The sequence below is a fragment of the Lissotriton vulgaris genome, chromosome 11 (genome assembly GCF_964263255.1).
Source record: "Lissotriton vulgaris chromosome 11, aLisVul1.2, whole genome shotgun sequence".
NCBI lineage: Eukaryota > Metazoa > Chordata > Amphibia > Caudata > Salamandridae > Lissotriton > Lissotriton vulgaris.
The window spans coordinates 265,178,655-265,205,871 of NC_141699.1; positions in this window are offsets into that span (position 1 = coordinate 265,178,655).

A 27,217-nucleotide genomic window follows, 5' to 3' on the forward strand; every position below is an offset into this window, starting at 1 on the left:
CAAGGTTTTGTGCGTTTTAGCGAGCCGCTTGTAGCGCAAGGCGCGAAGTTACCCTCGCGGTCGTTCAAGGGCGCGGCCATCTTGTTTGCATGACGTATTTCCGTTTCCGGGCGCGAAGTGTAATCTCGCAAAGTGTGCGGCTCGCTAGTACAATCTCGCGTGTGTTCGCGAGGAAAATCTCACGCGAACTTACCCGCGCGGTCGTGAACGGGCGCGGCCATCTTGTTTCTCATTCATTGCTATGGTTCTGGGCATGCTTTTTGTATCCTCTCTGTATCTCTGCCATCCTTTGCTTGTTTGAAGTTTTTTTTAATCTATTTTACTTATTATCTATCTCTCTATTTTTCTATCTCTATATTTTTGTGTTTTCTGCTACTTTTGGTTAATTTTAAACTACTTTTTTAAACTCTTTACTTTTCTTCTCTTCCCTATTCTATTTTCTCTATTATTTAGCTTCCTTTCTGCCCAGACCATGGTGAAGGGAGCCGGGAAGCATCCCGAGAAGGAAAAGGGTCCCGCACCCCGTGCCCGGCTCTCGTGCGGGCGTTTAAGGGGGGAGCAGGTCGCACCCCGGGAGATCTTCAGCCCGGAGGAGGTGGCCGCACTAATTTTTTATGTTCAGCGCCGCCTCCCCAGGACCATCATGGCAGGCGGCAAGATCGGTAGCGGGTACGGGATCCGGGAGCGCCGGAAGCGGTGGGAGAAGGTGTGCCGGGCCATGTACCACCACTCTCGGGTCCGGCGCACCTACAACCAGGCCACCCACCGCTGGACGGATGTCCTGGACCGTGAACGCGATCTGCTCGACCTGCTTGGCCTTGAGATCCCCGGGCTTGGTGAGTAGTAGTAGCTATTTCTTTACTACTCTGTTTTCTCCTGCTCTGTGTGTTATTATATTGCAATTTTTTGTTTTTTACCAAGAGCAGTAATGCTGCTGATTACATTGTAGGTAAATTATATTTCAAAATCTTCTGTGCGTTTCAGGTGTACTGCTCTCCTTCTCAGTAGTGTTGCTACTATGCTTATTTGTTTTCGATTTTGTGTTCATTTCATTGGCCTGTGAAATTATGTATGAGTGTAGTTTAAAGAACTGCGTAATGCTAGACACTAAGGTTCAGATTTTTAATTACCGGCGCATCCCTGCAAAGTAGCAGGGATGCGCCAGTAATTGTGCGCCACACCACCATCACCCATGGTGCGCCGTATTTACAATACGGCGCACCATGGGCCCAAAACGTCACCAAAGCGCTACGCATCTGTGCCGTAAAGGCGGCGCATTGCTGGAGTTGCGTCGCAACGATGGCGCAGCTCCATCAATGCTCTGGGGTGCCCTATCTCCCAAACGCTGCGTCAAGCCGTACGTCTGCTTCAAGCTGGCGCAGGGTTTGAGTCACGCATCATTGTCCTTAAAGTGACTGATTGAAATCTTGTAGATTTCCCTCAGCCACTTTTAGGATGCGTTCCTGCGCAGGAACGCCCTCCCTTGCGCCGGAACGGCCCCTGATGGCGCAGGGCTTTACAACGTGATGCATCTCCCATATGCGTCACGTTGTTAATATACGCCGCACCATTGCGCCTCTTTTGTTCTGCCGCTGCGACACAAAAGTCACGCAACAATGGAGCAAAAGAGCCGCAAGGGGCTTCTAAATCAGCCCCTACAGACTCAAGTCCAGTCCTTCCTTTGTACACATGGCGATAAGAAGAAATAGTGGTGGTGGATTGATAGTTTGAGTATTTTAATGACTGGTTAATGTAGTAGGAAACTTTAGTGTTGTCGCTGATCTGCAGTCACGATGGACTTTGTCTGTCACTTTGCGTGCTGCGGACTGCTGCCTGCCAATCCTATGCAAACCTTTTTAGTACTTTGTTTAGTGAGTTACATAAGAACTTTCCAATTCGACGGTCCGCAAATCAAGCAATACTAATAATGTAGTAGACCACATGAGATTCGTCAATATATCCCGTGGAATAGTTGTCTATTTGCTATTTCGCCAAACTATTTTGTTATTGTTCTTTTGAAATGTTTGATTTGGTTGACAAATATCATCCATGTTTTCTGGTCTTTCTTTCTTTCATGTTGTACATCAGCTCCCCCCAGGGGCAAGAGGACACAGGAGGAGGAAGAGGGTGCTGTTCAGGATGCAGGCCAGGATCGGGCAGGCGAGGGCTCCTTTGCTGGCCCCAGTAAGTTTTAATTTTAATATAGAGTACTTATTTTTTCCTAGCGTTCCTCATTCCATTTTTTCTAAATCGTCTTTGATCTTCTTGTAGACTGGATCTAAATTCTTATCCTGCCTCGACTATGACTCCCTGTGGTATTACTAGATTATTCTTATTAGTCTGTCTGTGTAGCTAACTAAGATTGCACATTTGGCAATTCCATTGGACTCCCATTCTAGTCAGCAATAGCTCTATGCACTGAGTGCAGTCCTCTGGGATTGTCCATAATGTCTTTTCAAGTCTTCTAAATGTTTATGCTTTGACAATTGCCAACAATAAAAAGGTGAATGACCACCAAGAAAGAATAAGATACTACTTTACTTTTGGTTTGGATAGTAGGACAATCCATTCTACTACTGTTGCAGGGACAAATCTGCACAAACAGAACTATGGACACTAAATAATGCATTGCTTAGCTTATCAATTATAATAGGTGCTGTTAGACTTTCCACATACCTCAGTGATAACAGACTTTGTAGTTGAACCCCCAATCTCCTTACTGACTAGATAGTGTGGCAGAGTCATTTAGCTCCCAAAGTCACCGATGATTGATCCCCAATGATGTCAGAGGCACGGACTCATGCTTGCAAAAATTCCAAAACCTTTAGCTCATCCACTCTAGTCTGGAGGACTAAAAACCACAGAGTCTATTTAAGTTTAAAAGCTTTATTAAAAGTAAACACATTTATTAAAATCAAGTTTGTCATAAAACTAAACGTTTAACTGAAAATGGAAAAGTGCTTAGTGCTGACGATTAATTGGACACATTTCTTGTGGTCGAGCTGAGCTCTCACCTGATTTGAACTTGATCCTGCTCGTGTTCTTAGAAGTCAAGCTTCTGTCTGTTAGGAGAAAAAGTGGTGCGTGTTAAAAATAAGAACCAAGCATTCATCAGTTGTGCCAAAAAGTGCAGCAAGACAACAGCCTTCCCTGGAAAAAGGGACATTTTTACTTTAGAGTAGACAGTCACAAATTATTACATTGTATTCTGTGTTTTTCACATTTCTTTATTCCTCCTAGACCAAATATTATATAGTAGTGAGTGGTGTATTCTAACATTCTTAAATGTACTTTGTAGGTGGAACATCTGGTGGCGGGGCCAGCGCGGAGGTGGTGGTATTGGACGAGGGGAACAACTCTGGGGAGGAGGCGGTGCAAGTGCCGGACGACACCAATGTGCCTGTGAGGGTTAACACGATGGTGGCGGGCAGAGGTAAGCTATATATTCCTTACTTATTGAGATTGAAGACTGCAGAGTGTGCTTTCTGCACGGGTGTATTATAAATCAACCAGGTAGTAGCCTCCTCTAAATGTACTTCGACTTAGCTGTGAAGTTTTTGGCGAGAAGAATCCCAATCAGATCTGAGATGAACTTGATGGATGGGATGAACGAAAAGCGAAAGAAGGGTGTAAGTAAGTGTGGAAGGACGAGAAATTAAATGATGACTGGCAAAGAAGAATGATATGTGTTTGCTTGGTCCCCGAGGTGGCTGGGAAGGAAAGAATATGGTATGGTGCATGGCTGGGTGAATGATGAAGCAAGGATGGGTGGAAGGAGAACAGCCTGGGTGGGTGAAACAGAAACTGTATGTGTGCATATACTTTGAATGGATGGATGCCTGGTTCATGGTACTCTTGACTCTTAGATAGCATATGTGTATCTAGAGAGAGTAGACGGTCACTGGATGAACTAAGTGTTACTTTGAAGAGCATGTAACATGAACTCGCACGTCCATTCCAGTGTAGGAAAGGCAAGGAAAAGAAGTTGTAATTTTGTCCAAATACTACCATGAATAGTAGCAGTAGTTTGTATTGCAACTGCAAGCACAGCATATATCCGGTTATTACAGTGGACACTCCCTACCTCTCTTAATAACTTTAGTTTAGTAGTAGTACGTCATTCATGTGTGGGTGTATCACTGTTCACTCAATAATAAGCAAAGTACCTAAAGTCATCCCATATGTGATCAAATACATCCCATGTGAAGTAATAGATAATCAGATTATTTAGCTTCTTCATTTTCCTTTTCTAGTACTCATTTGCACTGTAGGGTGAAAGCTAAATTAATTAAGCAGTAGCCCTTTTAACAGAGTATTCTCAGTGCCACCCATAATAGAAAAGTAAGAGCTTCACCGCATGCATGTACTGGACCGGTACAGTAACGCAAGTCTGTCTCACTCATCATGGTGTGCGTCTGTTTTTCTCGGGTGCAAGTTCACTGCACTGGCATTATGCCGGCTTGCATAAGATAACGTACCAATTTTCCTAAACAAGAGCGAAGAAGAAGAATAAGACTGGTGTACTGTCATAGTCGACTGTAATGGAAGTCCATAGTGCTCGTAGAATTTGTTCCTTAAACTCCCACTAATGTTAGAGCAAGGATGAAGAAGTGGGAGGTTAGATAGATACTGTCCTCAATAGTTATGTACTGTGCTTTCAATTTGCTACTTGTACTGTGACACAACTTTCTGCTCAATCATTTTGTGTTAATCTTAAGGAGCATTGGTTACAGACTATGGGGCAGATTTATGAGGCCCTTGCGCCACGTTTACGCCGCTGTTGCGTCACGCAAGGCGGCGTAAACGTGGCGCATCCCTATGAACGATTTACAACGTGACACATCTAGGCAGATGCGTCACGTTGTAAAGCCCTGCGCCGCTTGTGGGCGTTCCGGGGCAGGTGCGCCTCGCAAAAGTGGCTGAGTGAAATCTATGAGATTTCACTCAGTCACTTTTAAGCCAATGCTGCGTCAAAAGCCTGCGCCTGCTTGAAGCAGGCGTAGGTCTCGACGCAGCATTGTTAAAATGGGGCACCCCCGAGCCTTGCTGGAGCTGCGTCACGCTTGCGACGAAACTCCAGCAATGCGCCACATTTCCGGCACAGATGCGTCACGCATCTGTGCCGTTTTTGCACCATGGTGCCCCGCATTTTAAATGCGGCGCACCATGGCTGGCGGAGCTGTGGCGCACTGTGGCGCATGTTAACTGGCGCATCCCTGGGGATGCGCCAGTTAACATAAATCTGCCCCTATGTCTTTCTTTCTTCATATAGTTGCTCCTTCCAAATCAAACAGACCATCAAGGAGGGAGCTGGCTCGAATGGCCCGGCAACGGAGGCTGGATGCCACTGTCACCGAATATCGGCGGCTGGTGGCCCTGGAGGAGGAGGACACGCAGTCTACCGGTACAACAACAACATCCACTGGGACAGCGGCATCCTCCTCCGTGCCCCCACGGGCTGCCAGCCAGCGCAGTGCTCCAGCGGTACGGAGCCGGGCTACCAAAGCCAACTGCCACCGCCGAGCAGCAAAGACAGCAGCTGCCCCCCACAGGAGTTGCAAGGCACGCATGCGCCGCTTATGCCTCAGAGTGTCCTACCTGGAGCAGGAGGTCCTAACCTATAAGAACTTGGTGGAGGGCCTCTGCTTCGACCATGCCACCCTTCGCAAGGAGTAGGATACCCTGGCCGCTAAAGTCAACAGCACCCTGCCGTAGTGTTCCTTGCCCCTTTTTTAGAGACTTTTGGGGGGTGGGAATTGGGAGTTGGGTTGTTTTTGGGACTTTTGAAGGACAATCGTTGGGGTTAGGGAGGGTCTTGCGGGAGATTATTTTGTTAGGGCTACAAAAATATACTTTTTGAAAGTTTATCTGACCATACCTGTTTTTGACTGCTTTTGAGTCTGGTGGGTGGGGGTTTAACAGTAAGTTTGTTTTCCTGAAGACTCCTAGGACTTTAGTAGTACTACCGTCAATCTCTCGTCTCTCCTAATACTCCATTATACTACCTCCCAACAAACACTTATCTTACCTGTAATTTGTGTTTGAAAGTAGGGCTAGGCCCAGGGCTGGCTCCACGGGAAATGGCGATTAAGGTTGGCAATCCTGGGTGGATGAAATGTCCTCCTCATTGCGGTGGTACTAGTGGTGTGACACAGTGGCAGTTGCATGCCTATGGAAAAAAAGAAAATGAAACCTGGTTTGTCCTTACTGTAGCATTACAATGGTACGATAGAGAATATAGCAGGTGACAGTACACTAGAACAGTGCCACAATGTAGCCTAACAAATGGTAAAGTATTGAAACTATAACTTGTACTTCTGTTGGATTTCTTTGACATTGGGTACTACTACAATAAATAGTACTGAAGCTGAGTAAGTCTAGAATATATCCTCGGATTCCTTCACCAGCCTGTTGCTATGACCTTATCCTCCCCAGCAATTGTGTGGAATTATTGATGTCATTTAGTCACACATCAAGCAAAACCACACAGCCCGGGGGAAGAGGGTTATGGTTTGGAAAATGGATGGGAATGGGGGTTTCTTTTTGGGTAGGTTTTGTTGAGAGAAGAAAAAAAGAACAGCATGGACAAACAATAATTGAAGATAAAGAAATCTTTGGGTACAAAGCTAACCATAAATCTTTTACGTGACATAAAGGAAGTGCATGCACTACTGCATGCATTGTTACTGAAAAGTAAGTAGTACTAGAATGCGACAGTACAGGGCTGCAGCGTTTTCACTTGCCTATCTCTGCACTCAGAGAAACACTACTTACATTAAATTAGGTTTAAAAAATAGCCGAAGTAAAACCTATAGAATGGCTGTAGGGATCAATTTAGAAGCAGAGAGAGATCCAAGAAATGCAGTCACACTCATAGAAGAAAACAATGGATACTGTATCTGTATGTTGTTGTAGTTGTCCTGTTGAATTTGGTAAGTAAGTTGCATGCAGCAAACAATTCCTCTTATTAGCAGCACTCCTCCATTCCAGCTGACGCTTTGTCCATCAATGTTGGTGACCAGAAGACACCCTGTCCACTGCCTGCCTGGCGGATGCTGAATTGCGGCTCGCTAATGTGAAGCCTGACTCCATCCTTTTTTCCCCATTGCGCAGACTGAAACCCGGCCTGTAATTATTGAACGAAAAACAGGAAGCGATACATTACAACACCACTGATAAATAAATATAAGGTATGTACGCTGTGCAGTGCAAAAAGTCACACTTTGATTTTCCTAATAGACAGTACAATATTTTTGAAAGTGCGCACTCTGTCTGAGTCACCTTTTGAAGGATAAATAAGTATGGGCAAATTAATTTAGCGGATCTGTCCCCTCAAGCTAGGTGTACTGTAAACTGTGTTTTAGAACAAAATTAGACCTTCCCATCAGTGCTCCCACCCAGACCCTTACTAAAGCCAGTTGCAAAAATGTAGAAGACCCCCAATCAGATCTCAAAAAACGAGGCTTAGCAGAAAACTGGTGACAAAACGTACTTTGAAAGTAAAAGTAGGCCCAAATACCCCCTTACCCACCGTGGATTGTATTCAAACCACTTGCAAGCAAGCAAAAGTATCCATGGCCAGCATCGCTCCAAGACTCGAAATCCCCCCACCCAAACACATGCAATAGAAATACTGCTAACCCTAACGAGCCCTAAGTTAAGAATAGTGGCAAAGGCTTTCTTTAACTATGCCAAATCCCCCCTTTCCCACCATGGATTTTCTTCAAATGATTTGCAACAAAAATTACACATTCTCACGAGTGCTCTAAGACCCTAGAACTCAGTTGCAAAAATCTAGAACACCCCGAAACACATGCAATCCTGCTGCTAGGGCTAACCCTAACGAACCCTAAGTTACAAAAAGTGCCAAAAGGCTTTTCCTTATGGATTTTGTCCAAACCACTTCTATCCGGTATTAGACCTTCCCAGGAATGCCCCAAGTCCCGCCAACCCACCCGCAAAAAAGCACAACACCCCCAAACAGCCAAAAAGGTAAATCTCATACTTACAATATTTCTCGGCCTTTGGTCCAAACGCGCTGTGCAGCTAGGTCATAACACCCGTTTTCCACCACGGATTTCCTGAAAAGCAAATGCAATCAAGATTAGACTGTCCCAGCAGTGCTCCCAGACCCCAAAACTCACCCAAAAAACACCCGGAACCCCCCCCCAAAGAGCACCTCAAAGGCAAGCAAGTCAGCAAAAACACAAAAAAAATCCGCCTTCGATTTGGTCCAAACCACTTTTATCCAGTATTAGAGCTTCCCAGCATTGGCCCCAGAGCCGTCAACCCAGGAGAAAACTAGTAGAAGACCCCCAAACAGCCAAAAAGCAAAAGTACAAAAATGGGGACTTAGTCATTTTCTTGCCAATTTCCAAAATCACTCCGCGCGCGCTCTGCAGCTAGGCCATAACTCCCCTCTGCCACCATGGATTTGCTTCAAACCTCTTTCAAACTGAAGTATCCATAGCCAGCAGTGCTCCCAGACCCCAAAACCCACTCACAAACACCAGGAAGCCCCCCAAACAGTCCCCCAAAAACGCTACATTGAACAAAATGTCAGAAATAGCAACAAAAAAATCTGCATGGATTTTGTCCAATCCACTTCTATCCGGTATTAGACCTTCCCAGGAATGCCCCAAGACCCACCAACCCACCCGCAAAAAAGCACAACACCCCCAAACAGCCAAAAAGGTAAATCTCATACTTACAATATTTCTCGGCCTTCGGTCCAAACGCGCTGTGCAGCTAGGTCATAACTCCCGTTTTCCACCACGGATTTCCTGAAAAGCAAATGCAATCAAGATTAGACTGTCCCAGCAGTGCTCCCAGACCCCAAAACTCACCCACAAACACCCGGAACCCCCCCCAAAGAGCACCTCAAAGGCAAGCAAGTCAGCAAAAACGCAAAAAAATTCCGCCTCCGATTTGGTCCAAACCACTTTTATCCGGTATTAGAGCTTCCCAGCAATGGCCCCAGAGCCGTCAACCCAGGAGAAAACTAGTAGAAGACCCCCAAACAGCCAAAAAGCAAAAGTACAAAAATGGGGACTTAGTCATTTTCTTGTCAATTTCCAAAATCACTCCGCGCGCGCTCTGCAGCTAGGCCATAACTCCCCTCTGCCACCATGGATTTGCTTCAAACCTCTTGCAAACTAAAGTATCCATAGCCAGCAGTGCTCCAAGACCCCGAAACCCACCCACAAACACCAGGAAGCCCCCCAAACAGGCCCTCGAAAACGCTACATTGAGCAAAATGTCAGAAACAGCAAAAACAAATTCTGCATGGATTTTGTCCAAACCACTTCTATCCGGTATTAGACCTTCCCAGGAATGCCCCAAGACCCACCAACCCACCCGCAAAAAAGCACAACACCCCCAAACAGCCAAGAAGGAAAATCTCATACTTACAATATTTCTCGGCCTTCGGTCCAAACGCGCTGTGCAGCTAGGTCATAACTCCCGTTTTCCACCACGGATTTCCTGAAAAGCAAATGCAATCAAGATTAGACTGTCCCAGCAGTGCTCCCAGACCCCAAAACTCACCCACAAACACCCGGAACCCCCCCAAAGAGCACCTCAAAGGCAAGCAAGTCAGCAAAAACACACAAAAAATTCCGCCACCGATTTGGTCCAAACCACTTTTATCCGGTATTAGAGCTTCCCAGCAATGGCCCAAGAGCCGTCAACTCACCCGCAAAGAAGTAGAACACCCCCACAAGTGCTGAGTCTTTCTTCATTGGGCGTAATCCAGCCCTCTGCTTTGAGGGAAATAGGAGTCTGGAGGAGGAGGATAGAGGAGCATGTTCTTCTGAACTTGTGAACCTGAGGAATGCAGACTGCGGCACCTTCAAATCATTAAGCAAACAAGTGAAGACAGTTCTGCTGATGGGCTTGTTTTTGTGATTAGGAGATTAAAGTTTGAATTATATTAACTGTGCACAACAAAGAAAGACAGACATACAGGAATAAAAGTGAATAAGGACGAAAAAGAAAGTTATCGATTCATTGTCTCATTTTCAGGGCTCGGTATTAGTGAATAGGAATAAGGCTTCGTCATCATACTCTGCGAATTCAGGCAGGGTGAGCTCAGTGTCACCCTCATCTACGTTGCTGTCCACCTCGTCTTCATCCGGCGTGCTTTCTCGTACTTTGTAATCTGGTGGTATGAGGTGCTGATTCATCTTGATCATTGTTAAACTCTCCACATTTTTGGGCGAGAGGCGGCTCCGTTTGGGAGTTACAATGCCACCAGCAGCACTGAAAACACGTTCAGAAGACACACTTGCGAGTGGGCAAGACAAGTAGTTTAAAGCCAGGTTGGAGAGCTGTGGCCACAATTCTTTTTTCCCATGCCAATACGCCAACGGGTCAGCATGAACATAGACCTCTGTTGAGTCATTCAGATAGTCCTGCACCATCGACTCAAGGTCCTCCAAGGTTCCTCCACTTTGCTTAGCTTTTGCTGTGACCTTTTGAGAACCAAACCCAAGCCAAGTTAGCCAATCCTCTTCAGCATCCAATGTTACTGTTGTGTCTGGTGCAGATGATCCGGTTGCCAGTGTCTTTAACGGCTGAGAGGTCACTTGTGCCACAGCCACAGGTGCAGAAGTGGATTGTTTTTTACTGGGGATGGCCTGCTGATGCTGATGCTGATGTACTGCCTTTTCCTTCAATGAGCTGCCGTTCTCTTTCAAACCTCTTGGCTGACAAGGCTAGCCAACGTTTGTACTTTGTAACATCTTCATCAGCAAAAGGAAAGAATGCTCGGCCTGCCAGCGCCTTTTTGTAGCGTGGATCCAGAATAGTAGCACAAATGTAATGCTGTTCTGAGTGGATCATTTTAAGACGTTCATCACCTTGTAGGCGCTCTAATAATTTCTCCGCCAAAACAAAAACCTTTTGTTTTTTTTAATCTTTTTGAAACACAGAAGACACCGCCTTCAGTTGGTGCTTCAGCATGTACAACAATGGGATAGCTTTTCCCAAATTACAGTCCTCCTTGCTGACTGCACGCGTGAAGACCTCAAAAGGACGAAGCATGTCTGTCAGGCTTTTAACTAGGTCCAATTGCGCCGCATCCATCCTCAGGTCCTTCTGAGCTGTACCCTGTTTTAAGAAATAGTGATCGAGTACCGTATACTGCTCATACAGACGCTCAAGCATGTAGAAGGTTGAGTTCCAACGTGTTGGCACCTCCTGGATGAGTGCTTTCACTGGCATTTGACGTTCATGTAGCAGGCTCCTCAGATGCTTCCGGGCCTTAAAAGAATGGCTGAAATGGTTGCACTTTTTTCAGCAGGTGGCCACTTCCTCGCACGCTGGACTGTCTTCATCACTCAAGAATTTTTTAACAACCAGGTTTATACAGTGCGCCAAACACGACACTCTGAAATAGTGACCCAGCTCCATGGCCTTAACTACATTGGCGCCATTATCCGTAGAAACATAACCAATCTGGCGTTTTTTTGGGAACAGCCATTGAAAGACTTTTGCGTTAAACTCATCCAAAATGTTTTGTGCTGTGTGACGTTTCTCCAAGCCAAACATGGCTAGTGTTGCATGTTTCCGAGCAGCTTTAAAAACTTGGTCCGGGTCAACACCTACGTTTAGCTTTGCTTTAACCCCTGAAAAAGAGACCCAGTGTGCCGTGATGCACATGTAATCAGCGCCTGCGCCACTGGTCCACATGTCTGTTGTCAGATGTATAGTGTGAACAGCACTCTTCTGCAAAGCTGCCCCAATCACCTCCAGCACATCTTCATGTAGTGCTGGAACCGCAACTTTGGCAAAATAGAACCGGCTAGGAACCTTCCATGTAGGGCAGAGCGCTGCCACTAATTCTAGAAAACCGATCCCTTCTACAAAAGAAAAAGGGAGAAGGTCCAGAGCTAGCATTTTAGCCAGCTTTGTGTTATACAGACGCGTCAGTGGGTGGTTGCGTTCATATGGCGCTTCTGTAAACAACATGGCTCTAATGTTGCCCTGGACCAAGCATTTACAGGATGATGATGACTTCTTCGACCCAGTTACGCTCGCTGATGAACTTTTTCGCATTGGTGTCTCACTCTCTCCCACACTCTTAGTGTGGCTCACATGGGGTGTGCTGCTGACAGGGGTACTGGGTGTAAGTGAAGTGTTTGACACGTCTTCTTCCTCCTAGTCATCATCAGATGAAACATCAACGTTTTCTTGACTTGCACTTCGGGCTTCCTTGATCTCCTTTAGGTGCGCAAACCATTGGACAGCGTGCTGTCTCTCAAGATGACCTCTCTGGCCTCCGGTACCATAGTTGGTACCAAACTTACCACGACTAACTGCATGCTTACAAATGCTACAAATGGCGAGGTTTTCCTTTTTTGGGCAAACACTAAAGAAGTCCCAAACTGCTGACTTGAAATGTCTTTGGGGGCCGGAGGAGGCGGCGATACTGGCGGTGGTGGTCCTGCTGCTAATGCCAGATGAAGTGGAGGATGTGGATTGCCGAACTTTAGTACGTTTTGCACTTTCACCACCACTAATTGAGGTCGAGGTGGATGGAGGTCCCTTCTGGCAAGGAAGAAATATGGAAGCGGTACGTGTTGGTGTACTAGTTAACTCCAATGATTGTGGTGTTTCTTCCATTGCCTCCTCGTCGACAACATCATCACGCTCAGCAGCTTCTCGGGCTAGGGTCAAAATGTCTGTTTGCTGCATGCCCGCTGGGGCTGCAGTGACCTTTATGATGACTGGGTCGTCGTCGTCGTGAGAGCCTTCATCAGCAGCAGTATCCGCCACTTCTTGTTGAGCCTCATCACACTCCATAACTATGAGACTTTGGATGACCTTCCTTTTACGCTTAAGTACCTTTGTCAGATCATGGTGTGCCTCACTCTCAGGCAGTGATGGTTCCCAATTTAGATCCGTATCATCAGAAGGAGGTGGGCTTGAAGAAGATGTAGACACCAGCCTTGATCTCTTCCTTGCTAGGGGTGGGGAAGACAATGAATGATCATCAGGAGGAGTGGCTTCCTCAAATGATACCTTGCCTTGATTGTCGATTTCCTGATGTGCCCCTACTTCGGGAGGAACAACTATTGTGGGCACTTGTGACTCTCCATGCACCTCTGCTTGCGCATCTCCTTGCGCTGCCTCTCCTTCCACTTGTACTTGGGCTTCTACTTGCACATGTGGTTGTTGTTGCGGCTGTAGTTGTTCAACACCCGTCAGATGAGTTACAACAACCTGTGTTGATTGAGGGACATTGCTGCTACTTTCTTCGATGAGCCAACATCACTGGTCGATGGTGATTGAACAAGTACACTGGCTGCCTCTGCAGCACTCAAGGGCTTGGACTTAAGTTGGCGAACTTGGCGTGGTGGTGGTGGTGGCACTGAGCCCAATGGAGCGGGGGTGCTGCTCCCAGCTTGGTCCCCAGCATATCCTGCTGCTGCTGCAGGCGCACTTTTTTTACTCCCACAAAATGTGGCGGGCAGCACACCAGTCTCCTTGGTAACTTGCTTCTTCTGCTCCTTACTGGCAACTTTCTTGCTAGAGGAGCTACGGGGAACTTTTTTTGGGGCCATCTTCAGAGCAGGTCAGAACAGCAGGCCGCAGTTGCACGAGTTGCAGAGTTGGGTGGGGCCAGACGTGACGTCGCGTGACGTTATGCTGCACACACACACCGCTGCAGGACTTCTTCCTGGCACTGGTGGTTCTCTTGAGTCTTGTGCACCTAAAAGCAATGGAAGACAGAGGAAAATCAGTTCAGTTAAACACCCCAAAAAAACGAAAATCACAGAATAATCAGCACAATCCCAAGCCATCCAGGCCCTCCATGATGTTTAAATTCAAGACACCCCACAGAAAGACTAGGCCCATGCAACTCTCACTACCCCTGGGCATAAAGGTTGAAAGCTAAGCTAGGCAAAATGGTCGCAGACCTAAGAACATTGCCTGCATTCAAAATGTCCCCCTGCCTCCCAGCACATGGCCAGGGCCTGCCTTTAGCAGCACTCAAAATGGCCCCCACCCACATGGCCTGTCCCCATGAACACCCCAAAAAATCGAAAAACACAGAAAAATCAGCACAATCCCATGCCATCCATGCCCTCCATGATGTTTAAATTCAAGACACCCCACAGAAAGACTAGGCCCATGCACCACGCACTAACCCTGGTGAAAAGGCCACAACAACAGCCCAAAAAAACGAAAATCACAGAAAAATCAGCACGATCCCAAGCCATCCAGGCCCTCCATGATGTTTAAATTCAAACACCCCACATAAAGACTAGGCCCATGCATCACTCACTACCCCTGGGCATAAAGGTTGAAAGCTAGGCAAAATGGTTGCAGACCTAAGAACACTGCCTGCATTCAAAATGGCCCCCTGCCTCCCAGCACATGGCCAGGGCCTGCCTGTAGCAGCACTCAAAATGGCCCCCACCCACATGGCCTGTCCCCATGAACACCCCCAAAAATCGAAAAACACCGAAAAATCAGCACAATTCCATGCCATCCATGCCCTCCATGATGTTTAAATTCAAGACACCCCACAGAAAGTCTAGGCCCATGCACCACTCACTACCCCTGGTGAAAAGGCCACAACAACAGCCCAAAAAAACGAAAATCACAGAAAAATCAGCAAAATCCCAAGCCATCCAGGCCCTCCATGATGTTTAAATTCAAGACACCCCACTGAAAGACTAGGCCCATGCATCACTCACTACCCCTGGGCATAAAGGTTGAAAGCTAGGCAAAATGGTTGCAGACCTAAGAACAGTGCCTGCATTCAAAATGGCCCCCTGCCTCCCAGCACATGGCCAGGGCCTGCCTGTAGCAGCACTCAAAATGGCCCCCACCCACATGACCTGTCCCCATGAACACCCCCAAAAATCGAAAAACACCGAAAAATCAGCACAATCCCATGCCATCCATGACCTCCATGATGTTTATATTCAAGACACCCCACAGAAAGACTAGGCTCATGCATCACTCACTACCCCTGGTGAAAAGGCCACAACAACAGCCCAAAAAAACGAAAATCACAGAAAAATCAGCACAATCCCAAGCCATCCAGGCCCTCCATGATGTTTAAATTCAAGACACCCCACAGAAAGACTAGGCCCATGCATCACTCACTACCCCTGGGCATAAAGGTTGAAAGCTAGGCAAAATGGTTGCAGACCTAAGAACACTGCCTGCATTCAAAATGGCCCCCTGCCTCCCAGCACATGGCCAGGGCCTGCCTGTACCAGCACTCAAAATGGCCCCCACCCACATGGCCTGTCCCCATGAACACCCCCAAAAATCGAAAAACACAGAAAAATCAGCACAATCCCATGCCATCCATGCCCTCCATGATGTTTAAATTCAAGACACCCCACAGAAAGACTAGGCTCATGCACCACTCACTACCCCTGGTGAAAAGGCCACAACTACAGCCCAAAAAAACAAAAATCACAGAAAAATCAGCACAATCCCAAGCCATCCAGGCCCTCCATGACGTTTAAATTCAAGACACCCCACAGAAAGACTAGGTCCATGCATCACTCACTACCCCTGGGCATAAAGGTTGAAAGCTAGGCAAAATGGTTGCAGACCTAAGAACACTGCCTGCATTCAAAAATGCCCCCTGCCTCCCAGCACATGGCCAGGGCCTGCCTGTAGCAGCACTCAAAATGGCCCCCACTGACATGGACTGTCCCCATGAACACCCCAAAAAATCGAAAAGCACAGAAAAATCAGCACAATCCCATGCCATCCATGCCCTCCATGATGTTTAAATTCAAGACACCCCACAGAAAGACTAGGCCCATGCACCACTTACTACCCCTGGTGAAAAGGCCACAACAACAGCCCAAAAAAACGAAAATCACAGAAAAATCAGCAAAATCCCAAGCCATCCAGGCCCTCCATGATGTTTAAATTCAAGACACCCCACAGAAAAACTAGGCCCATGCACCACTCACTACCCCTGGGCATAAAGGTTGAAAGCTAGGCAAAATGGTTGCAGACCTAAGAACAGTGCCTGCATTCAAAATGCCCCCCTGCCTCCCAGCACATGGCCAGGGCCTGCCTGTAGCAGCACTCAAAATGGCCCCCACCCACATGACCTGTCCCCATGAACACCCCCAAAAATCGAAAAACACCGAAAAATCAGCACAATCCCATGCCATCAATGACCTCCATGATGTTTAAATTCAAGACACCCCACAGAAAGACTAGGCTCATGCACCACGCACTAACCCTGGTGACAAGGCCACAACAACAGCCCAAAAAAACGAAAATCACAGAAAAATCAGCACAATCCCAAGCCATCCAGGCCCTCCATGATGTTTAAATTCAAGACACCTCACAGAAAGACTACGCCCATGCATCACTCACTACCCCTGGGCATAAAGGTTGAAAGCTAGGCAAAATGGTTGCAGACCTAAGAACACTGCCTGCATTCAAAATGGCCCCCTGCCTTCCAGCACATGGCCAGGGCCTGCCTGTAGCAGCACTCAAAATGGCCCCCACCCACATGGCCTGTCCCCATGAACACCCCCAAAAATCGAAAAACACCGAAAAATCAGCACAATCCCATGCCATCCATGCCCTCCATGATGTTTAAATTCAAGACACCCCACAGAAAGTCTAGGCCCATGCACCACTCACTACCCCTGGTGAAAAGGCCACAACAACAGCCCAAAAAATCGAAAATCACAGAAAAATCAGCAAAATCCCAAGCCATCCAGGCCCTCCATGATGTTTAAATTCAAGACACCCCACAGAAAGACTAGGCCCATGCATCACTCACTACCCCTGGGCATAAAGGTTGAAAGCTAGGCAAAATGGTTGCAGACCTAAGAACAGTGCCTGCATTCAAAATGGCCCCCTGCCTCCCAGCACATGGCCAGGGCCTGCCTGTAGCAGCACTCAAAATGGCCCCCACCCACATGACCTGTCCCCATGAACACCCCCAAAAATCGAAAAACACCGAAAAATCAGCACAATCCCATGCCATCCATGACCTCCATGATGTTTAAATTCAAGACACCCCACAGAAAGACTAGGCTCATGCACCACTCACTACCCCTGGTGAAAAGGCCACAACAACAGCCCAAAAAAACGAAAATCGCAGAAAAATCAGCACAATCCCAAGCCATCCAGGCCCTCCATGATGTTTAAATTCAAGACACCCCACAGAAAGACTAGGCCCACGTATCACTCACTACCCCTGGGCATAAAGGTTGAAAGCTAGGCAAAATGGTTGCAGACCTAAGAACACTGCCTGCATTCAAAATGGCCCTCTGCCTCCCAGCACATGGCCAGGGCCTGCCTGTAGCAGCACTCAAAATGGCCCCCACCCACATGGCCTGTCCCCATGAACACCCCAAAAAATCGAAAAACACAGAAAAATCAGCACAATCCCATGCCATCCATACCCTCCATGATGTTTAAATTCAAGACACCCCACAGAAAGACTAGGCCCATGCACCACTCACTACCCCTGGTGAAAAGGCCGGCCACAACAACAGCCCCAAAAAAACGAAAATCACAGAAAAATCAGCACAATCCCAAGCCATCCAGGCCCTCCATGATGTTTAAATTCAAGACACCTCACAGAAAGACTAGGCCCATGCATCACTCACTACCCATGGGCATAAAGGTTGAAAGCTAGGCAAAATGGTTGCAGACCTAAGAACACTGCCTGCATTCAAAATGGCCCCCTGCCTCCCAGCACATGGCCAGGGCCTGCCTGTAGCAGCACTCAAAATGGCCCCCACCCACATGGCCTGTCCCCATGAACACCCCCAAAAATCGAAAAACACAGAAAAATCAGCACAATCCCATGCCATCCATGCCCTCCATGATGTTTAAATTCAAGACACCCCACAGAAAGACTAGGCCCATGCACCACTCACTACCCCTGGTGAAAAGGCCACAACAACAGCCCAAAAAAACGAAAATCACAGAAAAATCAGCACAATCCCAAGCCATCCAGGCCCTCCATGATGTTTAAATTCAAGACACCCCACAGAAAGACTAGGCCCATACATCACTCACTGGGCATAAAGGTTGAAAGCTATGCAAAATGGTTGCAGACCTAAGAACACTGCCTGCATTCAAAATGGCCCCCTGCCTCCCAGCACATGGCCAGGGCCTGCCTGTAGCAGCACTCAAAATGGCCCCCACCCACATGGCCTGTCCCCATGAACACCCCCAAAAATCGAAAAACACAGAAAAATCAGCACAATCCCATGCCATCCATGCCCTCCATGATGTATAAATTCAAGACACCCCACAGAAAGACTAGGCTCATGCACCACTCACTACCCCTGGTGAAAAGGCCACAACAACAGCCCAAAAAAACGAAAATCACAGAAAAATCAGCACAATCCCAAGCCATCCAGGCCCTCCATGATGTTTAAATTCAAGACACCCCACAGAAAGACTCAGTCCACCCACCACTGAGTACCCCTGGGCAAAAGTCCCCAAAACAGCCCAAAAATCGAAAATTCCCAAATTGTAGTTGCAGCAACTGTAATGCCCCAAACAAACTTACTTGTGAAATTTCTAATCCAAAAGTTTTCCAAAGAAAGTCAAAAAGGCCTCAAATCCAAATATCCAGTAGCATCCACAAAAAGTAATCCTTCCAGGTGAAGAATCCAAATGAAAGTGATCAGCACATGAAGAAAGCACTGGGAGGAGCCTGCTGGGCAGGAACAGGAAGTTGGAGACTGTGGGGCACTTCCTTCCTCCCCCCCCCCCCCAAAATGGACTCTTTGCAAAAAAAAGTGCAGGCAAATGTCAACCTGAGAAGTTATTCTGATAAAAATCATAATTTCCAGAAGGTTTATGCTGCTTGCTGGTGGATTTCTTGTGCAGAATTGCAAATTTTGTATTTTCACGAGTGCGAGATTGTTGCTACCCGCCGACTCTACAAGTTCGCAATTGCGAACTCCCGCGATACGTGATCACGGCGTACTCGCGTTGACAAACTCTCGCTGTGCAAGGTGGCAAGCCGCGATGACGTAATCGTGCTCGCCTAACTCCCGCGGGATCCCGCAGCAAGATCCAAAATGGCGCAGCACTCGCAAAATATCGAGAAAAACAACTCGGCAAACGCTAAATGACGGTAAGTGAACGCCGCACGCCGCAAAATTGTATCACCAAGAAAAAAAATCCGCTGCGTGCGAATTTGCGGATTTTCGGTAAATTCGCGAGCGTTCTCGGATTGCGAATTTACCGAAAATCCGCAAAATCCGCGAGCGGAACGGATTTTCCGCCCATGCTTAATCCCCCTACAAAAGTTCGTTCTACTGTTTGAATGACTCAGGGATATGGCTTTGGCAATGTTGGGATGCTGAAGTGGGTGGGGGGAGACGGGGGGGGAGTTTGGGGATTGTTTTAATTCGATCACTGTGCCTAAAAAGCATTGCGACCTCTGGTTCACCGAAACAACTGTATTATGTTGGCTATGAGATTAATGCAGGTCTCATACATGGTGAGATTAGACAAAGGACGTGCAATGTATTGTATATCGCTGTGTTAACTGATGGGGTAAAGTCTGCTCACTTAAACTTTATTACCTGGAACGTGCGGGCCTAAATAATCCTAAGAAAATACGCCAAATCTTTGCCTACTTTGATAGATTAAAAGTGGATGTAGCTTTTCTTCAAGAAACGCACATAGCTGCCAGCGCCACTACCACAATAGGTGCTCGATGGGCTGAGTCCGTACACAGTTCGCATTACTCTTCATACTCTCGGGGCGTTAGCATCCTCATACATAAAGGGGTCCACTTTGCGATTACAAATGTCACTAAAGGGAAGGATGGTAGAAGCATAATAGTAGTAGGCACGGTGCGTAAACAAAGACTTGCATTGGTAAACACGTATGGCCCTAACACAGACGACCCTGGGTTTTTTACTGGTTTATGGAAAACTGTCTCAGACCTGCAGGTGGATAACGTCATATGGAGTGGGGACTTTAACGTCGCACTAAGAGAGGGTCTAGACCGCTCACCTAACAATACAGAACCTCACAGGCGTAAACGAACGGCACTGCATGAAGCAATGCTGGATCTACATCTTTACGATATTTGGAGGGTACAGCATCCCGCGCTTACCGAAGCCACACACGTCACTGCAGCACAAAACAGTTGGTCCAGAATTGACTACTGGTTGGGAACCGGGAATGTGCTGTCATGGACCACCTCCGTGAAACACCTGCCCAGAACATTATCTGACCATAGCCCAGTGCTGCTAACGCTACAACTGCCATACTACACCCCCCCTCCGTTCACATGGAGATTCAATGCCAAAGCACTATTGGACTCAGTATACACAGACACAATCCACAAAGCCATTGTGGAGTATTTTGAAACTAATGGTCCCACGACAGATGACCCGGGTCTCTTATGGGAGGCTTTTAAAGCGACGATACGGGGCACGTGTATTAGCACCTCAGCGGGTATCCTTAGGGACATCAGACACCAACTGCACACACCGGAAAATCAACTGCGCACACTGGAACAAACTTATGAGCACACACGTGACCCTGCTATTTTAGGGAAAATTCAATCAATACTGACAGAACATCAACACAACGCCACGGACGAGTTGAACTACATTTTCAAACGCAGCATTGCAAGGGCATATGGTGAGGCGGGAAGGCCTGGGAGGACACTGGCGCAGAAAATATGCACTGGCCGCACATCACAACACATCGATATGATTAGAGATCCCACGGGCTCCCTTAAATATGACATCAAAGACATACTAAATGAATTTGTGACGGTATATGGCAATTTATACGAATCACGGCAGACTGTACCAACCAGTGACATATTACACTACATGGCTGACACAGAGATTACATGGCTCTCGGATGCTCACAGAGAGTATTTATCCCTACCTATCACAGTAGAGGAAATCACTGATGTTATCAAGAGTCTCCCCAATGGCAAAGCACCGGGGCCTGATGGTTTCACGGGCGAATTTTATAAAGCATTTGTTGATGTGCTGGCTCCACATCTGGTAGGACTATATGTATGTATGTATGTATGTGTGTTCTTATATAGCGCTCGATGTACCCTTGGGCATCTCGGCGCTTGCCTTGGGAACCCGTCCTAGTTTTTCCCTGTGAGATCACCCGTGCTGGGCATCCCCACGGTGAAAGCCAGTCATCCCGCCGCGGGGGGCCGTTGTGGAGATTAAGCAAGCTTGTTGCCCAGAGCTGCATAGTGTGAACTCGTGCTTAGAGTGGGCACCGAAGCGAGAATTATCGAGTCCGTGGACAATTGGGTTCAGGACCCTGCCGCATCGGGAATCGAACCCTGGTCCCGGGTCTGACCTCATCTTCAGGGTATTCCTCCTCTAACCAGTGAGCCACACTTCTCCACGGCAAACGCCGACCAATTGCTTCCTCCGTCGATGCGGGAAGCGATGTTGATTGTCCTACTAAAACCAGGTAAAGATTGTGACAAATGTGATTCTTACAGGCCTCTGTCCCTCATTAACGTGGACACTAAAATTATAGCGAGTGTGATGGCAGCACGACTTAAACCACTGATGCCCCTCTTGGTGTGGCCTGACAGTCTGGCTTCATTCCAGACAGGTCCACGACACACAACACACGCACGCTGTTCGCCTTGGCTCACTATCTGACACCTGAGACTAAGGCTGTGGTGGTCTTGCTAGATGCCGCCAAGGCATTTGACACAATTGAATGGCCATTTCTCCATGCTGTGCTGCTCCGAATGGGCTTCCCTACCATGTTTGTGCAATGGATAACTATGCTATACACTGGCTTATCAGCTCGCATAAAAATAAACAACTATATCTCTGATCCGATCTCCATTAGCCGGGGCACCAGGCAGGGATGCCCTTTATCTCCCATGCTTTTTGCGCTGGTATTGGAACCTCTTGCGTGTAGAATTAGGCAACACTATCATCACTCAGCCCTCCAATTTCCGACACGCCCTCTCCACATCTCCTTATATGCGGATGATATGGTGTTGTACGTCAAGGACCCAGAACAGCACCTCAATCCGCTGTTACGCGAATACATTAAATTTGGACAATACTCAGGCCTGCACATAAACTGGTCTAAGTCCCTCATTATCGCATTAACTGATAGCACACTCCCATTTGCACTAGACTACCCACTGGAATGGCAAGAGGAGCCAGTACGCTACCTGGGAGTCTGGTTTCATAGAGACCCAGAACTAGTTGTCCGAACAAATTATGGCAGGGTCCTTTCCACGCTGAAAGACAAAATATCCCGGTGGAACAAACTACGTTTGTCACTGGCAGACAGAACAGACATAGTCAAAATGGTAATTCTACCTAAGCTGCTGTATCTGTTCAACAACATTCCAATTAAACCACCTACAGAAGTATTCTGCAATATTAACAAACTAGTCCTTGCTCTCATCTGGGCGGGCAAACAGGCTCGTTTAAACTTACAGACGCTTACTTTTCCGTATGCTCAAGGGGGTTTTAAGGTGCCTGACTTTCTAATGTACTATCTTTGTGCGCAGGCACAATTTGCACACTACTGGTACCACGAAATACCTTTCATGTCTCACGTCGCTGTGGAAACCGGGGATGCGCTCCCGATCCCACTCTCAGCTATTCTACCACACAAACGTCCGAAATTGCATGACCATGATATAAACACCATTGACACCACTAATGAAGCCTGGCACCTGATGGGTAAGAAAGCAGATAAACTGCCATTATATGCTCCGGCTCTACCATTGCCACACCATCCGGCACTCTCGGTCACACAAGAACCAGTGGGAATGGATCTACTTCGTCAAGTGGGCATAGACAAAATGGGGGATTTATATCTTGATGACACTTTTAGAGTGCTAGAGGACCTCAATTACATTAGTAACCCCACACTCTCATTCACTTTCACGTATTACCGTTTGCAAAAAGCGATCAAAGACCATCACCAAACATATCCTGCAGAACCCCAACAAATGACATCTCTTCAATTTATTCTGACTGAACCCACCCCTGCACACATAGTCTCGAAACTTTACACCAGATTGCAGGCAGACATAGCTGGTAATACTGAGCCGGCAAGACTTAAGTGGAACACGGCCACGCCTACGCCTCTGACTACTGAAGAGTGGTCAACAGCCTGTCTGCTCACTAACATGCTAACCCCCAACGGCAACTTGAGAACCATACACTATAAGTATGTGCACCAAATGTATCACACACCATTGAGGCTCCATAAATATGGACTTAGAGCAGATTCTAGATGTACACGTTGTCAACAGGAAGAGGCTGACTTTGTTCACCTAGAGTGGCAATGCCCGAAGGTTGCGGAATATTGGGTACAGGTGACAGAAACTCTCAGTAAAATGTTGGAACTGCAGATTGAATGCTCGGTGCGTGTGTGTTTGCTGGGTCTGGTCCCTCAGTTGAGAGCGAAGCAGCGAAAGTTTTGTGTAATTGCACTGTTAATGGCCAAGCGCAGAGTGTCCATGCATTGGAAAAGCAAAAGAGGCCCTAAGACACGGTGCTGGCTGGAAGATCTAGTTTATTGTCGGGATACATTGGCCAGGTATGAAGAAGAACTCCCGGCACGGTCACGCCCCAAAGACTACTGGTCTTATCTGCAGACCTACCTCACCTCGCAAGCGCTAGAACAAAATGAGTGATACATAGACTATAAACGTGACATGTGGTGGACTGCATAATGTTAACCCGAAATGGGTGGAAGGAGTGAGAATGCTGTGGTACAGTGGTCGAAGTTCTGTTGTTACCCTTTCTTGTTCTTGTTTCCATATTATTTGATTCCCATTTACTGTTTTAATTGGATGTACATCTCCATCATAGGTAAAAACATGTAAGACAACTATCATTCGACAGTGGCAATACACCCCGAAAGGGATTCTATAATCACGCCACCGGGCCTACGGCTGTCGGTTAACAGGCTGTGTAACCTAGAACGAGTATGTGTATATATTGTATCTAAAGCAGCCGGCCCCTTGGGTTGTAGGCATGATGCTGTGTTTTCAATTGTGTACATGTGCAATAAAGGTCTTACAAACTTCAAAAAAAAAAAAAAAAAGAGACTGTATGCGACATTGCATTGTTCTCCTTCAGGAGTACAGCTTACATTGGGTAAGAGAGTGATCTCTCCGATGTATTTGTCTAAAGATTGGCTTCCATTGGAATTGCGTTCTCTCCCTGATACTCTTTGGGCTACAGGTCCTAACGAGGTGGGTCTTTTGGAGATTCCACCTTATGTTGTGACGCTTAAAGCGAATGCTAGATTGCCACGTATTCCCCAATATAGGATTTCTAGCGATTGTGAAAGAGCGCTTTTAGCGATCATCTATGATCTGATTGAGAAAGATGTGATTGAGGAAACAAGAGGTAATGTGTGTAACCGTCCGGTTTTGCCTGTCCTGAAACGCACTGATTCTTCTCACCTGCCTGTGTATAGGTTTGTGATCGACCTTCGAGAAGTGAATAAGATTGTTGTACCACAGTTTCCTGTTGTTCCGGATATTAATGCTTTGTTGACTATGATTCCTGCTTCAGCTGCCTGGTTTTCAGTTATTGATCTGAAGAATGCTTTCTTCAGTATCCCGATTGCCGAGGAGAGTAGAGATATTTTTGGCTTCTCTTTAGGAGGCCGAAGCTTCCGGTTTGAGCGCGCTCCTCAAGGCTATTGTGAAAGTCCATCCATCTATAGTCAGGCTTTGAAAACACAGCTTGATACGATTGTCTTGCCTGCTGACCCTGCTCTTATTCAGTATGTGGACGACTTGTTAGTTGCTGCTGATGATGAAGAGATTTGTAAAGAAGCTACTCTTTCTTTTTCGCGACATTTGTCTGACCTTCATCATAAAGTGTCACCTTCGAAGTTGCAGTATTGCCGACAAGAAGTGACCTACTTAGGTCATCTCTTATCGAAGGAGGGAAGAAGGTTGACCCCAGAACGAATTCAAGCGATTGCGAAAATGACTGTGCCAACCACACAGAGAGAAGTGCGTGCTTTCTTGGGTATTACCTCGTACTGTAGACAATGGATTCCGAATTTTTCGTTACTTGCGAAACCTCTGTTGGCACTTACTCTTAAAGATACTCCGAATCCTCTTCCTTGGTCTTACGAATGTCAGAAGAGTTTTTCTGAATTGCGTGATGCATTGTGTTCGGCTCCGGCATTGGGTACTCCCGACTATAGTAAGCCTTTTACACTCTATGTTCACGAGAGAGAGGGTTGTGCATTGTCAGTTCTGACACAACAGTTCGGTGACAAGCAGCGTCCTTGTGCGTATTTCTCGTCGACTTTGGATCCGGTAGCGAGAGCATTGCCGAGTTGTTTGAGAGCTACAGCGGCAGCGGCTGTTTCTATTCGACAGTCTGCTGGTTTGGTGATGGATAACATGTTGATTGTGATGGTTCCACATGCAGTGGATACTTTATTAAACAGGCCCAAGACACAGCACTTGACTAGTGCGCGATTGTCAGGTTACGAGTTGACACTTTTGGCGAGTCATGTGCATATAAAGCGATGCAACACGTTGAATCCAGCTACGTTGTTGCCGATTTCTGTAGAGACAGATGCTCAGGAACAGCATGATTGCTTTCTTAGGACAGAGGAAGAAACAAAGGGTAGGATTGATCTGAAAGATACTCCTCTTGTGAATTCTGATGGTACCTTATGGGCAGATGGTTCATGCTTTTAGCTTCCGAATGGCGATATGACTGCAGCATATGCGGTTACGACTTGGCATACGATTGTTGAAGCTTCACGTATACCACAGCACTCAGCTCAAGCAGCAGAGTTGATTGCACTGACGAGAGCGTGTGTGTTGTCGAAAGGAAAGAGAGTGACTGTGTACACCAATAGTCAATATGTGTTTGGTGTTGCCCATAGTTTTGGGCGTTTGTGGAAGGAACGTGGATTCCTTACTTCGCATGGTACGAAGATTCAGCAAGGACAGTTGGTGAATGAACTTCTTGACTCGCTTACGTTGCAGACGCAAGTTGCAATCGTGAAATGCAGTGCACATAAGAAGGTTACCGATGACATTGGTCGTGGTAATGCGTTTGCGGATGAAGTAGCGAAAGAAGCGGCGAAAGATGTGACGAGTCGAATGTATGTTGCAGGTCCAGCGAGATGGGTTCCGGATAGAGGAATGTGTGAAGATACAATAGAGAGTGTGAAATCGATTCAGGCTGAAGCTACTGAGAAAGAGTTGAGTGTGTGGAGAGAGAGTACGGGAATGTTGGATTCGACTGGTTGTTGGGTTGAGTTGTCAGAACATCAGCGATGGTTGTTGCCTGATGCGTACGTGCTTGCAGTGGTTACGATGGCACATGGAATGGCTCACATTCGTGCGAAAGGTATTTGTAAGTTGTTGGCTCCAGTTTGGGAGAATGCTGGAATTCCTAAGTGTGCGGAGAATCTAGTCAAGAATTGCATGGTTTGTCTGATGTATAATCCTGGCAAGGGAACTCCAACTCCAGCTGGGCACTTTGCGCCTCTGACGTATCTGTTCGAGGTGCTGCAATTGGATTTTATCCACATGGAGAGATGCAACAATTTAAAATACGTCCTTGTGGTTGTCGGTGCCTTTTCAAGAATGGGTAGAGGCATACCCCCTAAAAGATAATACTGCTTTATCCACAGCCAAAGTCTTACACAAGGAATTTTTCCCTAGATTCGGTTTGTCAAGGATGGTGTGGAGTGATAATGGAAGTGAATTTGTGGGCTTGGTTATGAAGAGAGTGTGCGAGGGTTTGGGCATTAGGCAGAAATTCCATGCTGCAAATCACCCCCAATCAGCTGGTTTAGTCGAATGCTATAATGGCACTCTGAAGCTGAAATTAGCCAAAATTCAGGCGAGTTCTGGTCTCCAATGGCCCGATGCTTTGCCATTGGCACTTTTGTCAACTAGAACTACAGTGCATTCCTGAGTAGGCCTTAGTCCATACGAGATCGTGTTTGGTCGCCCGGCAAATGTGTGGGGAGGGCCGAGGCTGACAAAGTTTAGCAAGATTGAATATCCTGTGTTGATTGACTACTTGTATGACCTGACGGCTAAATTGCGTGTCTTACATCAACAGGTTCATGATAACCTCCGACAAGCATCTGAAGATCCAGGCCACGCTATCAAACCTGGACATTGGGTTCTCGTTCGCAATTTTCAACGGACCAAGAACGATCAGCCCCATTACGCAGGACCGCACCAGGTGCTCCTATCAACACAAAC